Source organism: Mandrillus leucophaeus, unplaced genomic scaffold (assembly GCF_000951045.1).
Source record: "Mandrillus leucophaeus isolate KB7577 unplaced genomic scaffold, Mleu.le_1.0 Scaffold926, whole genome shotgun sequence".
NCBI classification, from domain to species: domain Eukaryota; kingdom Metazoa; phylum Chordata; class Mammalia; order Primates; family Cercopithecidae; genus Mandrillus; species Mandrillus leucophaeus.
Window position 1 is genome coordinate 702,998 of NW_012110097.1, and position 12,500 is coordinate 715,497.

At 43.7% G+C, this 12,500-nt stretch overlaps 1 protein-coding gene across 1 annotated transcript in view; it reads left to right on the top strand.

Moving 5' to 3' along the window:
- The first annotated feature begins 1,477 nt into the window (after window positions 1-1,477).
- Window positions 1,478-12,500, top strand: part of LOC105531981 (transcription factor COE3-like) — a 123,179-nt gene continuing 112,156 nt past the window's right edge. The window contains exon 1 of the mRNA XM_011970042.1: window positions 1,478-1,549. The gene's annotated coding sequence lies outside the window, so the exon portion shown is untranslated. The remainder of the gene's footprint in view (window positions 1,550-12,500) is intronic.

Here is a 12,500-nt window from a genome sequence, read left to right on the forward strand (position 1 = left end):
CGGGCCGCGGAGGAGCCCGCGCTCCTTCCCCCCAGCGCTGACGATCGACGCGACCGGCTGCTCAGCAGAGCGGATTAATATGTGGGCCGTGTCGTTGCGATGTAGTCAAAAATGAAAACAGGTCTGGGTGATGCATCTGTCCGCGGTGCCGGAGGAGTCAGAGATCACTCGGAATCATTTTACTACTTCCTTCTCAGGCGCTCGCATCCTGAGATATACAATTGTCTGTTATTGATAAAAAGGAAACTCTTTTGTACTTATTATAGCGCGCGTGTATGTGAGAATTGGATTGTGATTCTGTCAGTTAACCTCTTCCCTAGAGCAGCGATGCAGCGTTCATGTTGTTGTTAGATAGCGTGCCCGTTACTTGAGATCTCTGTCAGAAGAGCAATTTCCCACCTGTTTTTTTCTAACTACCACAAGAGTTTCACCCCTACATGGCAAATAAAAATGCATCATTGACTTTGTATGTGTGGCATGTGAAATATAGTTGCAAGGAATAGCAAGGAAAGCGTTGCAGGCTTCCAGGCTACAGTAGCAGGCCGCATACTCTGAGGGGCATACTCCGCCTGGCTATGATGCCGGTTGCCTAAATGCCATTTCTGAGCAGACATATTGTTACAGCACTAATATACAAAAGCTGACTTTTTCTCATATCAGGTAATAAATATAAATTACAACCAATAAAGTGGAATTTCTTTATTATCCACTTCTGCATGTACTGCAATTAACATAGAAAGCGCACAGATGTGATTTAAGCTCTAAGTGGAAGACTGTAGACTTTCTTTAATCACTTTAGCTGTCAGCTTTAAAAGGCTTTATATACTTTGCCTACCATATGGTGTTAATTTAGCTAATTTAGACATGTAACCATTATACAAGTATGCTTTTTTAAAATGCAAGAAGCATAACATTTTTGTTTCATTTCTGCTTTAATTAAAGTTTCAATAACAGAGTTAAGGTAGGCTTAAAGAAGGAACAATAGAAGTTTGTGATAGATGGATGCATGCTTTTGTGGTTATAATTAATAAATGCCCAAAAGAAATATTGGTTGAAGGTGGCATCTTGCATCTTTTCCAGAAATAACAGCTTGACAATTAGAGGTAAACAAAAGCTGAAGCTGTGAAAAGTTATTCCCAAGCCTCCTGCCTTCCCTTCTCCTCAGTTCATTGCAAAGACAAACACCGACAACATGTTTTCCATATTTTAGCATCACAATTTATATAGTACTCTGGTTACCCTCCTGGTATTAACAGATAGGTTCAACTTTGCTCCTTCCGGTAGAAAGTTACATCATAAGTTTAGCCGCAGAACACGTGAACTCACTGGGTTTAAATTCTCCAAACTGCCTTGGTAGGTTAACTATTTTCTTGACTCCTACCGCTTCATTGTCAGACGTCAGAAAAAAAACAAAACAAAACAAGTCGGGCATAAAAGGGTGAAATGCATATTAAAACCACTGTTTACAATTGCTCCACAGCCGGTGCTGTGACAAGAAAAGTTGTGGCAATAGAAACGAAACGCCCTCAGACCCTGTAATCATTGACAGGTAAGGATGACTTCTTTATTTTTCAAAACAAAACCGCAGCAGCAACAAAACCTTTTGCCTTGCTTGGTTTCCAGTTGCTCCATATTTTTGAGGCTGGTGTTGAGCCCATCTTGTGCATTGCACCATTTGTTGTCCGCGTGTGTTATCATGCACAGGTGGGTTGGCTTGGAAACCTGGTGGCTCACTCTGTGGGGATTCAGTAATTGCTTGTGAGTTGTCAAGGGAAGCAGTTTCATCTGCCACTGCTCTCACTGTGAGGAGCACTTTATGCCTAGAGAGTTTCTGGCTTTAAACCTAGAGATATGTCATAAAATGCTTTTTGCTAATTTGTTAACAAGTATTTCATTTTTACATTATTTTTATCTCTGATGATAGTTGAAGTTGAGACTTGGGTGATGTTACTGTTGTAATTGTTGCCCAGTGTTAGAATGAATTTAATCTGCTCTCAATTAGTTGCAAAATGTGTCCTAATTTTTTTCCAATTGTAGCTGTCGTTTTATGTCAAGTAGCAAATATGTAACTAACAAACCAAAGTTGTTATAATTGAAACTAATTACACATGCTGGTTACATGTTCCAACATTAATTTTCATAACTCGATTAGCTGTATGCATTCTTTACATTTGCTGCTCTTCATCTTGCTGTTTCTCATATTCCTTGGGCAATGCTGCATCCTTTTAAGATACCAATCAGTAGCCCTAATGGTGCTAATGTGCATTTGGCATAGCTTTAGTTGAAGCAACAAAAACACCACCATCCTCCTCGCCCAGCCCTCTCCCAACTCGCTGGGTTTCGGTGCCTTGCAGGAGAGGAGGATTTCTTTCTTCCCAACAGTGGGTAGCAGCAAAAGGCCCAGTGTGTGATTGACTGCAGATTTTGAAATTGGTACCCAAATTGAATAAATGTTAGACGTGTACATATGACACCAGTTTTGTGAAGCAGAGGTTTGGACGGTTTTGAAGAGGGGTTGAATTTCCGCAGCTTTCATTACAAAGTTATCTTTTGATCATGAACTTTGCTGTCCAGTGTCTGAAAAATTAAACCCGGAAAACTCCATGAGTTAAGCCTAAAGAAATATGCGCCACCAGTGGAGAGCAATGCTAATGTTTAACTAGCTGGAATAGCTGTTTGCTTAGTGGAGAATGTTCGGTATCTGACAGAAGGGACAGCTCTCTTATTAGTAATCAAATAGGGTTGACCAGTTGTGGCCGTCACTCAGGCAATTGAGAACAAGTTCAACACTTTATAGAACTCGAACTAGGAAAATCAATATAATTATATCTGTCTTTAGTGTTGTGGCTATGGAAATCATATAGCCTTAGATTATTGTCTTGTAACTGAATTTATTTTATTTTTTTGATTGGCTAGAAGTGTTTGAGCTATTGGAGTCTTGTCTGAGTATAAGTTGCTTGAAAAGGCAGTGCATGTTGGCTTTGAATGAAGGATTGTGAAAGTGTTTCATCTTTTGAGTGATGCTTTAAATTTTAAAAGAGGACTTGTTTATAAAGTGTGAGATTTCTAGCATGCCACAGTGATGAAGTAGCCATGTTGATTTGGCTAACATTTTAGATGCTGTGTTTTCCTTTCAAAATCACTTTGGATTTGTGCAACATTCAATCCTTTATTGACTATTGATACTGAATAACTTTTAATACTCAGTTTTTATCATATGGTGGGAAATATTTTCCCCAGATATGCAGAAATATGTTCCTTAATTCTTGTCTGAGAGAATGTTTTCTTATATTTGGTTAATTAAAATATGTGCTAAGATTACTCATATTTCTATAACCTAAGAGAAGTGTGTGATTATTTGATATTCTAGAAGCATGAGAGGAGGGGAAAAAACGTAAAAACATTTGGTTAATGGGTTTACCATGTTTATTTGAATAAGGAGGATTGAAGCTCCATTTACGCCTGGCATAAATGCTTTGGAGGTCTTAATTATTGATGAAAAATCTGCTCTGCTTCTAAATTCAAAGATCTGGCAATTTTATAGAAATTTTAATCACCGTCTACTTTAGTGATTTTAAGGTAAGGATAGTTTTATGAAATGACAAGTACAATGTACATTTTTAGCATTCTTAAGAAAGCTGTCACTTAGAATGGCAAAGTACTCTTAGCATTGTGTTGTCTGCTGTAAATCCCTGTGAAATGATTGCAGTATTGGCACCGTCTTCAGCTTAAGGCATATTTCTATGTGAAAAAAAAATGAAGAATTTAGTGTTCACTAGGGCAAGTTAGATTAATCAGAGAAAGAAGAATACCTATAGGAGGGCATTCTCTTTAGAGCGATACCGTCTTTTGCAACTGAGATGCGTTTCAGTTTCATAATGATAATCATTTCTGTGAGGTGTATGTTGCCTCTGAAAATTAGTTGCTTATGTTGAGTTTCTAGCCTGTGTTCTCTCTTGAGCATTGCAGAATAAAATGTCCCACCAGACTGGGGAGTCAGTTTCCAGGTCCCCATCAGCAGTGCCTCATTTGGTTAGTTGGCTTAAAAAAGAATTATATACAATGTGCTTTGCCGGCTCCTTGTGGCCTTTGGATACATTTAGCAGGTTCTGACCAGATAAGGCATATTTGTCCTGAGGATATAAACCAATAATTCCAACCTGAATTGAGATCAATGGGTCCACATTTGTTCCAGCCCACACCGAGCCTCTTCCGGCACGTTGAGACTGCTTTTCTGTGTTATGAGAACAGAGAAGTAAGCTCCTCGCTCTGGCAGGGTAATCACATTCTATAGACTCTGATGCCTTAAATCAATTAATTACACAATTTAGTTCAGTTATCTTTCAGAAGCATTAAATACTTATGAATGGCATGAAGACCCTTCAGAGAAAAAAAAAAGGGGGGAAAGTGAGGCTGTTTCCCATTACAAAGCCCTTTTCATGCACTGCAAAGGTTTCACTTATGTTAACTGTTTTCTTTCTCATAAAACATTGCTAGAGAAACAATTTTTTAATAGCACCATGGTTATAACTATATGCAGTGTATTTAAAACAATATAACAACTTGCGGAGCAAAGGAGAAACATAACATTGTAAAGTAAAAAGCATGGTCAATAAAGAGATACTACAGGAAAAAAAAGTATCTATGGTAAATTGTGTGACCTGCAGAGAACCAAATGCAAGTAAAGGAAGAGTGCACACACACGAACACACGTGCACACCTTCTATACATATGTATATACACATGTGCACATGCACACACACACATGATTTTTAATGGTGTTGCTGAAAAGGATGGGAGTATCATTTTCCTCGTGGAATAATGTTTTCTGGGAAAACACAAAAGCAGATGGTCTTCATTAGGAACACCCATTGTCCACATATCCCAACTATGAACAGATAAATCTCTCCTGTTTCACCCGTGCATTCCAAGGGCTGCAAATGATTCCAGGATGTCGGTGTAGCTGCTAAGCCAACACCACACTCTGGCTCCCATCACTTGCTCGTGCCATCCCGGTCTGTTTCCCAAGGAGCTCTGGAAATGCCCAGGAAGGTGCATACTCCTTTTCTCCCCCTCCTTGCTTGGGCTGGGTGGATGGAAGGTGCGAGGTCCAACTGTTGCAAAGTGGGGAGGCCGACTGTAGGGGCTGTGGCTGCCCAGGCAGGCCGGGCACACGCAGGGGCTCCATGCAGCGCTGGGAGCGGGCTCGGCGGGGCGGTTCCAGATGGCACCATCTCCGGCGTCCCACTCGCTGGCATCTCTGCGGCAGGCGGTGCCCCCTCCCCAATCAATCTGGCATTAGTCTATAGAGTTGGGAGACTTATCATTCCAAGTCTGTCCTACTTTCCTGTCTGGAAGCCAGACATCTGTTTATCCCATTTTCTTTCATACAGAGTTTGGAATTGCTTTAGTTTTGGTGGGGGTGGGGGGGGGAGGATGAAGTTTTGTCATATTTAACAGCTGTTATAAAATTTCAACCCTGTGGGCTCTGAAAATACTTTTCAGCTGACCTCAGATTTTTATGCGTAATTGACGTTGCGTCGTAGGGAAATATTATTTGCTTAACCTTCCATTGTCTGTGATTTCACATTGTCTTTAGTCAGATGACCTGACTACCCCCATTTCAGCTCTGCACCCCCCAACCCTGCACAGCCACACTTTGATTCATACGTGCGCTTTAAGTTTACACCTTTAAAGTGACTGTGGAACGGTAGCCCAACGATTGGAGATTTTTTTTTCAGTCTTTCTTTTTTCTTTCTTTCTTTTTCTTTCTTGCTTTTCTTTCTTTCTTTCTTTTTTTTTTTTTTAGTCAACAGTGTTTCCTTTCACTTCCTGTCACAAAGGTCAAAGAGAGCCGACCTTTGCTGGCAGTCCTGCTCACTGAATTATTCATGGGATTGACTTTTTGTCAGCACACACAGTTGTGCTCTGGGACATTTTATTCATTTACCTCATTTAAAGCGCCTTTCTGCACCTGTTCAAGTATTAATATCATGTAATTTGGGCCTAATGCCGATTTTGCTGAACACTCATTATATTTTTTATTAGCTATATTTCCAAACGATTATGTATGATTATTACCAAGCCTTACAAACAGCACCGGGTTATTCCCTAGCCCTTTACATCTTCTTGTCAGGTTGTTTTCAGAAGCGGGGAGGATAAACATTTGACCAGTCCCAATGTTTTTATTCCTACTCCATCTCCAAGCAGAGAACTTAAAGCTTCCTCCCTCATGGCTTTGCACGAGCGTGATTAAATCCAACTCTGCTGAAGCTGTACAAATGCCAGCATTTATAAGGTCAACGCTTTTGTTAAAAATGCTATGTAAATGAGGATCTGCAAAAAGGGACATTAAATAAAATTAAATTCATTGTCTTCTTTAATGTCATTTACATTTTGGCTAAGCCCCGGCCTGTCAAGGAGGATTTTAAAAATAATATTAATTACACATCATTTAGGGATCCAAGGTTTTCTATTCAGTAGCATTTGGATAACCTGCAAAACGGAGACTGTTTATTAACTTCTTAAATGACAACTCGTCATTTCATCTGCATAATGCAATGAAAACAGTATAGTTTAGTGTTAATTTTTCCTTCTCAGTTTTCTTAAAGATGTGAATATAATTATCATTGGATAGGCCTTGGGATCCTGGAGATCCTCTCTTGGCGGAGGCTGTGCATTGGAGACGCTCTTTGGTTCAGGGTCTGTTTTAATACATTGGGCCTTCAGTGAAGGGAAAGTATTGGCTAGAAATTTGGCAATATTAAAACACCCTTTGGATGAATGGATGTGGCTACAAAGAATCTGATTCTGGCTGGCACCGGCCCCATTTGGCTTCGCCGGGCTCAGGTGTGAATGGCTGTTTTATTCCCTGGCAGCGCCAGTAGGGAGAGGCAAAAAGTTCACTGCATTCATTCATCCTTTCAATTTTTCCCCCCAAACTTCTGAAAATAAACAGAAAAGGAAGAGCTGCATTATGGAGGCACAATGGCATGCTTTCATTTAAAGAGGGAGGCACCAGGAACAGTGCCCACTTTGTAGGTTTGCTCTGCCCATAACCTTGAGATGCGGGTGTGCACCATGCTGGCTGCACGGTCAGCCTCCGCTGTGTGTCACAGTGCGCGTGGTCGCCTGCCACGGTGGGTCGGGGCCACCACCAGGCCCGGGCCTGCATCTCTGGCCTAGGCCGAGGAGGCCTGCGAGATTTATGGCTGCCTGACCTGGGTAAGGACTCGACCGCCAGGCCAGTCGAGGGCTGGATTTGAAAACAAGCCACACACCCACAATGACTTCCGCATCACTCTCAACCAGCTCGGATTCCCGTCTGCTTGTGTAAGGGTGAAAACCTCGTGGTGTTGCCTGCCCGGGCCCTGCGGCAGCATGCAGCCGGGTATGAACGTGCAGGGGTGGAGGCAAGGGCTGGAAGCAGGGCTGTCAGAAGCTATACTCTGGGAGGCATGTTGACGCAAACCATCCTGCGCCGCTGCGGCAGCCTTATCAGGTGAGGAGCGAAGATATTGCAGTGCCTGTAATTGTGTTAGGATGGCATGGGTGAATTGGATTACTTTATGGAAAGCCGTCCAAACTCGAGGTTCTGTTACGCATGCTTACAGGAAGCAGATAATTACTCTGTGCACCAGAAGATAATTGGGGCTGGCCAGAGGCCTTCTCGTGATGCGGAAGAAAGCAGGAGAAGCTGGCCTCGTCAAAGCCTTTAGGAGACAGACAAGGAGGATGGTGATCTTTGCTAGGCATAGGTGTCTCACTGTGATGCTGTAATCGTTGGTTACTTTTTAAAGATGGTGAATAATTTATCAGAATTCAAACTAACAGTGGCAAAGGGAGACACGTTCAAGAAGATAAAAATTCCAAGCTCTAATGATGGAGATTTTCGTTGCAGACAGGAAGTGATTGACAAGTGGGGGTACAGGAAGTGAAAACTTAAGGAGCTTACCCTGCAGTTGGCGAAGCTTCTGCAGCCTACACTTGGAGAAAATGAAAACCATCCCTCCGTCAGCTTGCCAGAACACAAGCTCCTCTTGTTTGTTTATCTTAATAGCAAATCTCCCAAAAATGTTTGTGGTCCAAACTCTATATAATGAGACATTATGCTGACATTATTCATGGTTTAAAATAAAAATATGGCTATCATTTAGAAAAATTAGTGCAGGAATTTTATGGGTTAAGGGTTTTTTTGTTGTTGTTCTTGTTGAATTTTATAAGCTTCTTAGTCTTTGGGGTAACCAGCGTTCATTAAATTGTAGAAGCTTGAGAAAACTGTTTTCAAAACGATGTATTCAGAAAAAGGTCAGACGTATCTGTCAAAAGAGTAAATGCTATAAATTTGCCAGCAGTTCGATAGAGAGCACTGCAGGGAGGGGTATTGGGAAACTCTTATTTTAGTTGTTTTTGAATCACTCATTTCCCCTTCCCTTTAAAAACAACGCAAATGAAAACGATCCCTCTCCAATTCCTTCGCTGGAAGTCGCTCAGCTAGAAAATACTCAAAATTCATGCAGGACTGTGGTGCCCGAGTGGACGGGGCGCATCCTCTGCAAACAGTGGTGGGGGCAGCGGCCGCGCCTTCCCAGTAATTCACTAGGAAATGAGTTTAACATGTGCGGAAAGGAAGGGGCTCGCGGTTGTGTTGTTGTAGGACATGGAGCCCAGGCCCCGCGAACGGAAGGAGTCGGCTCCAGCGTGTCTCTGCTGGAAGACGGAGCTGCCTGCACATCTGGAGAGGAGGCCGTGCATTTGCCCAGACAGGCAGCTCCAGCCGCCGCCCCTGCCTCCGCCCCCTCCCCTCCCTCCTCTCCCTCCCTCCTCCCTTCACTCCACCCTCCTTCCTATATTTTCCTCTGTCCCTCTCAGCAGAAAGCAGTTGGGGGCAGGGTGCCATGTTAAAGCACACAAGGAAATAAAACTTTGGCAGTGTTTAAGGCCCTAAAAGCATTTGCCCTGGTAAGGTTGACTTTACAAAGGGCGAAAGACCAACCTCGACCCTTGAGGCCTGCCAGTGGAGCCCAGGTTCCACAGTGGTCTCATAAGGAACTGCACCCCTCACTCTTTCTGTAAGTTTTCATGGAATCAGAAAGCTTGCACAGAGATGGCCAATCTGGATGTTACGGAGCTGCTGAAAAATTGGTCCGGAGGCCTGTGCCTGGGCTGGAGCCATCCGAGGGTGACATACCTGCAGTACAAGCCCGGGATTTGATTATGGGCCTGGGCAGGCAGAGTGCGCCTTCCCCAGGCGTGCATGTGGGGATCCTGAGCAGGGTCACCCAACGCTGGGCAGCGATGGGGCCTGCATCAAAGGTCACGTTCCCCCAGGAGTCCCATCACTTGGAACAGGGTCATTTAGGCCCAATGGGGGAGTGTCCCTTTTATTTGATGTAACAGCCAGGAAAGCCAGCTTAGTATTGGAGCCTAGGACGATGCTCACTGGTTTGGGGAGGGGCTCCTCCCTGAGTGCCCCCTAAGTTTTCTTTTTCTTTCTTTCCTTTTTTTTTTTTGTTATTTTGAGATGGAGTTTTGTTCTTGTTGCCCCAAGCTGGAGTACAATGGCACGATCTTGGCTCACCGCAACCTCCGCCTCCTGGGTTCAAGTGATTCTCCTGCCTCAGCCTACCGAGTAGCTGGAATTACAGGCATGCGCCACCACGCCCAGCTAATTTTGTATTTTTTTTTTTAGTAGAGATGGGGTTTCTCCATGTTGGTCAGGCTGGTCTTGAACTCCCGACCTCAGGTGATCCGCCCACCTTGGCCTCCCAAAGTGCTGGGATTATAGGTGAGAGCCACCGCACAAGTGCCCCTTAAGTTTTCTAAGAACTTCAGCACCAGGAGAGCTGGCTGGCAGGGGCCTAAATGCTCTTCTGACAGATTAATGCAGGTGTCCTTTCCAAGTTGTCATTGTTAAGAACCACACGTCCGGCTCTGCAGAATGATATCCCATGGTCAGGAGGAAGGACCGGGAGATGCAGACAGCCTGGGGGGCAGGGCATAAAGCAGGGACATTGAAGCCACACCAGCAACAGGCACCCCTAACCTGGCCTTGTCTTCTTCTGCATCTGATGCGGATTTAAAGGTGTTCTCATAACGCTTTAAAAACAGTGGATATAGTATTTTTTAGAGCAGTGTTAGGTTTACAGAAAAATGAGCAGAGAGTACCGAGTTCCCGTATCCCTGAACCTCCCTCCACCTCCCTGCTTCCCCCAGTGTTAACGTCTTGCTTTGGTGCAGTATCCTCATTACACCTGGGCCAATGCTGATACATAAATATGAACTCATGTCTGCAGTTTACATTGGGTTCGCTCTTGGTGTGGTACATTTCATGGGTTTTGGCAAACGCGTTGTGACATGTACCTGCCATTGCACGGCCGTGCAGAATAGTTTCACATGTGCTCCACCTAGCCACCCCTCCCCCTTTTTTGAACCCCTGGCAGCCCTGGATCCTTTTACTGTGTCTCTGGTTTTGCTTTTTCAGAATGTGGTAGAGTTGGTAGCATACATTATGTAGTTTTTCCAGGCTAGCTGCTGCTGCTGCTTTTTTTTTTTTTTTTTTTTTTTTTGAGACAGAGTTTTTGCTCTTGTTGCCCAGGCTGGAGTGCAATGGTGCAGTCGTGGCTCACTGCAACCTTCTCCTCCTGGGTTCAAGTGATTCTTCTGCCTCAGCTTCCCAAGCAGCTGGGATTACAGGCATGCACCACTACACCTGGCTAGTTTTTTTATATTTTTAGTAGTGACAGGGTTTCGCCATGTTGGTCAGGCTGGTCTCGAACTCCTGACCTCAGGTGATCCACCCGCCTCAGCCTCCCAAAGTGCTGGGATTACGACGTGAGCCACCGTGTCTGGCCCAGACTGGCTGCTTTCACTGAGCAGCAGGCATTTAAGTTTCCTCCATGTCTTCTTGTGACTTTTTAGCTCACCGATAATACTCTCTTTGAATGTAATTTTTTCCCCTTCTTGAAGGTTTCTGGGCGCTCTGCTGCCTTCCTTTCCGTGTCTTGGTGTTTTAGGAGTGAAATCCTTCACTCCTGAGCTTGTCAAGGTAGCAGGTCACGTTTTGGTGTTTGGATGTTGTCAGTGGGTTCGCCAGGCTTTCGGAAGTTTGCCCGTCTTGCCCTTCTTTTTCTTTTTCTTTTTTTTTCTTCCCCCCAAAGCATTTGGTTCCTTTGCAAAGAAAGAAATGAAAACATTTTAACTTTATATTCAGAATTTAAGTGGCATGGCTCAATTTCAGTTATTATAAGGGGTTTATTTCCTCAACAATACTATTTTGGAATATTTAAATAGCATAGGCCATAAAAGGAAAATGATTAAATTATTGGGAAGGCAAATATACTGCACTGTGGCATAAAAACAGAATGAATTCAGCATTCAGTATAGTTGTTGGCTTTTTTGGTTTAATAAATTAAACTACAAATTTTCCTAATTGCCAAACAAAATGTTAGGCCAGCTTTAGCCATTGCTGACAGTAAAACACAACATAAAACCTGCTGAGAGTTATATGTGGTATTTAATACGAGACAGAGTAATGCAAGGGTTTTTATGGTTAAGTATGAATTCACACCCACAGCATTTGTTTCCCATTAGGAAAGGTTTGTAAATCAGATCAGTGTGCCGGGATGGGGTGGTCCCCCGGCGGCCCCTCTTCCTTGATATTTGGTTATTGGAAATGCTGCCAAAGGGAGCTCCCTGTCCATTTCCATTTTCTCAATGAAGCGGCTCGTCCCCTGACACGAGGAAGATTGGGTCAGGAAACAAGTGGGGGATTGGATTGGACATGCTGCTGGTCCCCACCGTCCGAGGTCATCGGCCCGATCCAGCCACTGGGCAGCCGCCATCAGTTACTGAGACGTGGGCTGCCAGGTCCCCAGCCAGCGAGGCCCTAGGGAAAGGTGGAAGGACCTGGGAAAGTGCTTGCAGAGGGGGAAGGCCGGCGATCGCTATCATTTATTAAATTTGACAAGCAGGTTCTAAATATAACAGCCCTTTCCCCAAAGATCATTACTTTGAACAAATAAATGAGTTATGCAAGTTAATAAACGGTGAGGTTCTCCATCCAGAGGTGCACCTTTGTGTGGCTCAAAAATAGATTCTGCCCTCTCCTGCTCCCCCCAACGGGGGGACACGGATCCTCTCCCTCTTCTGTTGGTCACTGGAGCTCCTGACTGGGACGCTGGCCCTGTCTGCAGTGTGGCATGCCAACAACAATCCAAGAAAAAGCTCAGAAACAAAAATAAACTTGTTTTGGGCCAGAATATTATGACACATAGATGTGCCTTATAGTTTTAAAAATACTTCTTTCATACGTGATCGTGAATAAAGCAAGGCTTATGAGACATTTAACTTTAAGGAAAAATGTCATTTGGCTGCTCTGAGTCCTGCGGTCAGCAGCATATTTACCGGGTTCGGGACATTTGTCATGACAAGTAACTGCTGCTCATGTTTCCTCAGACCCTATTCTAATTATTTTCAGCAATTACAGCATCCAGAACCCC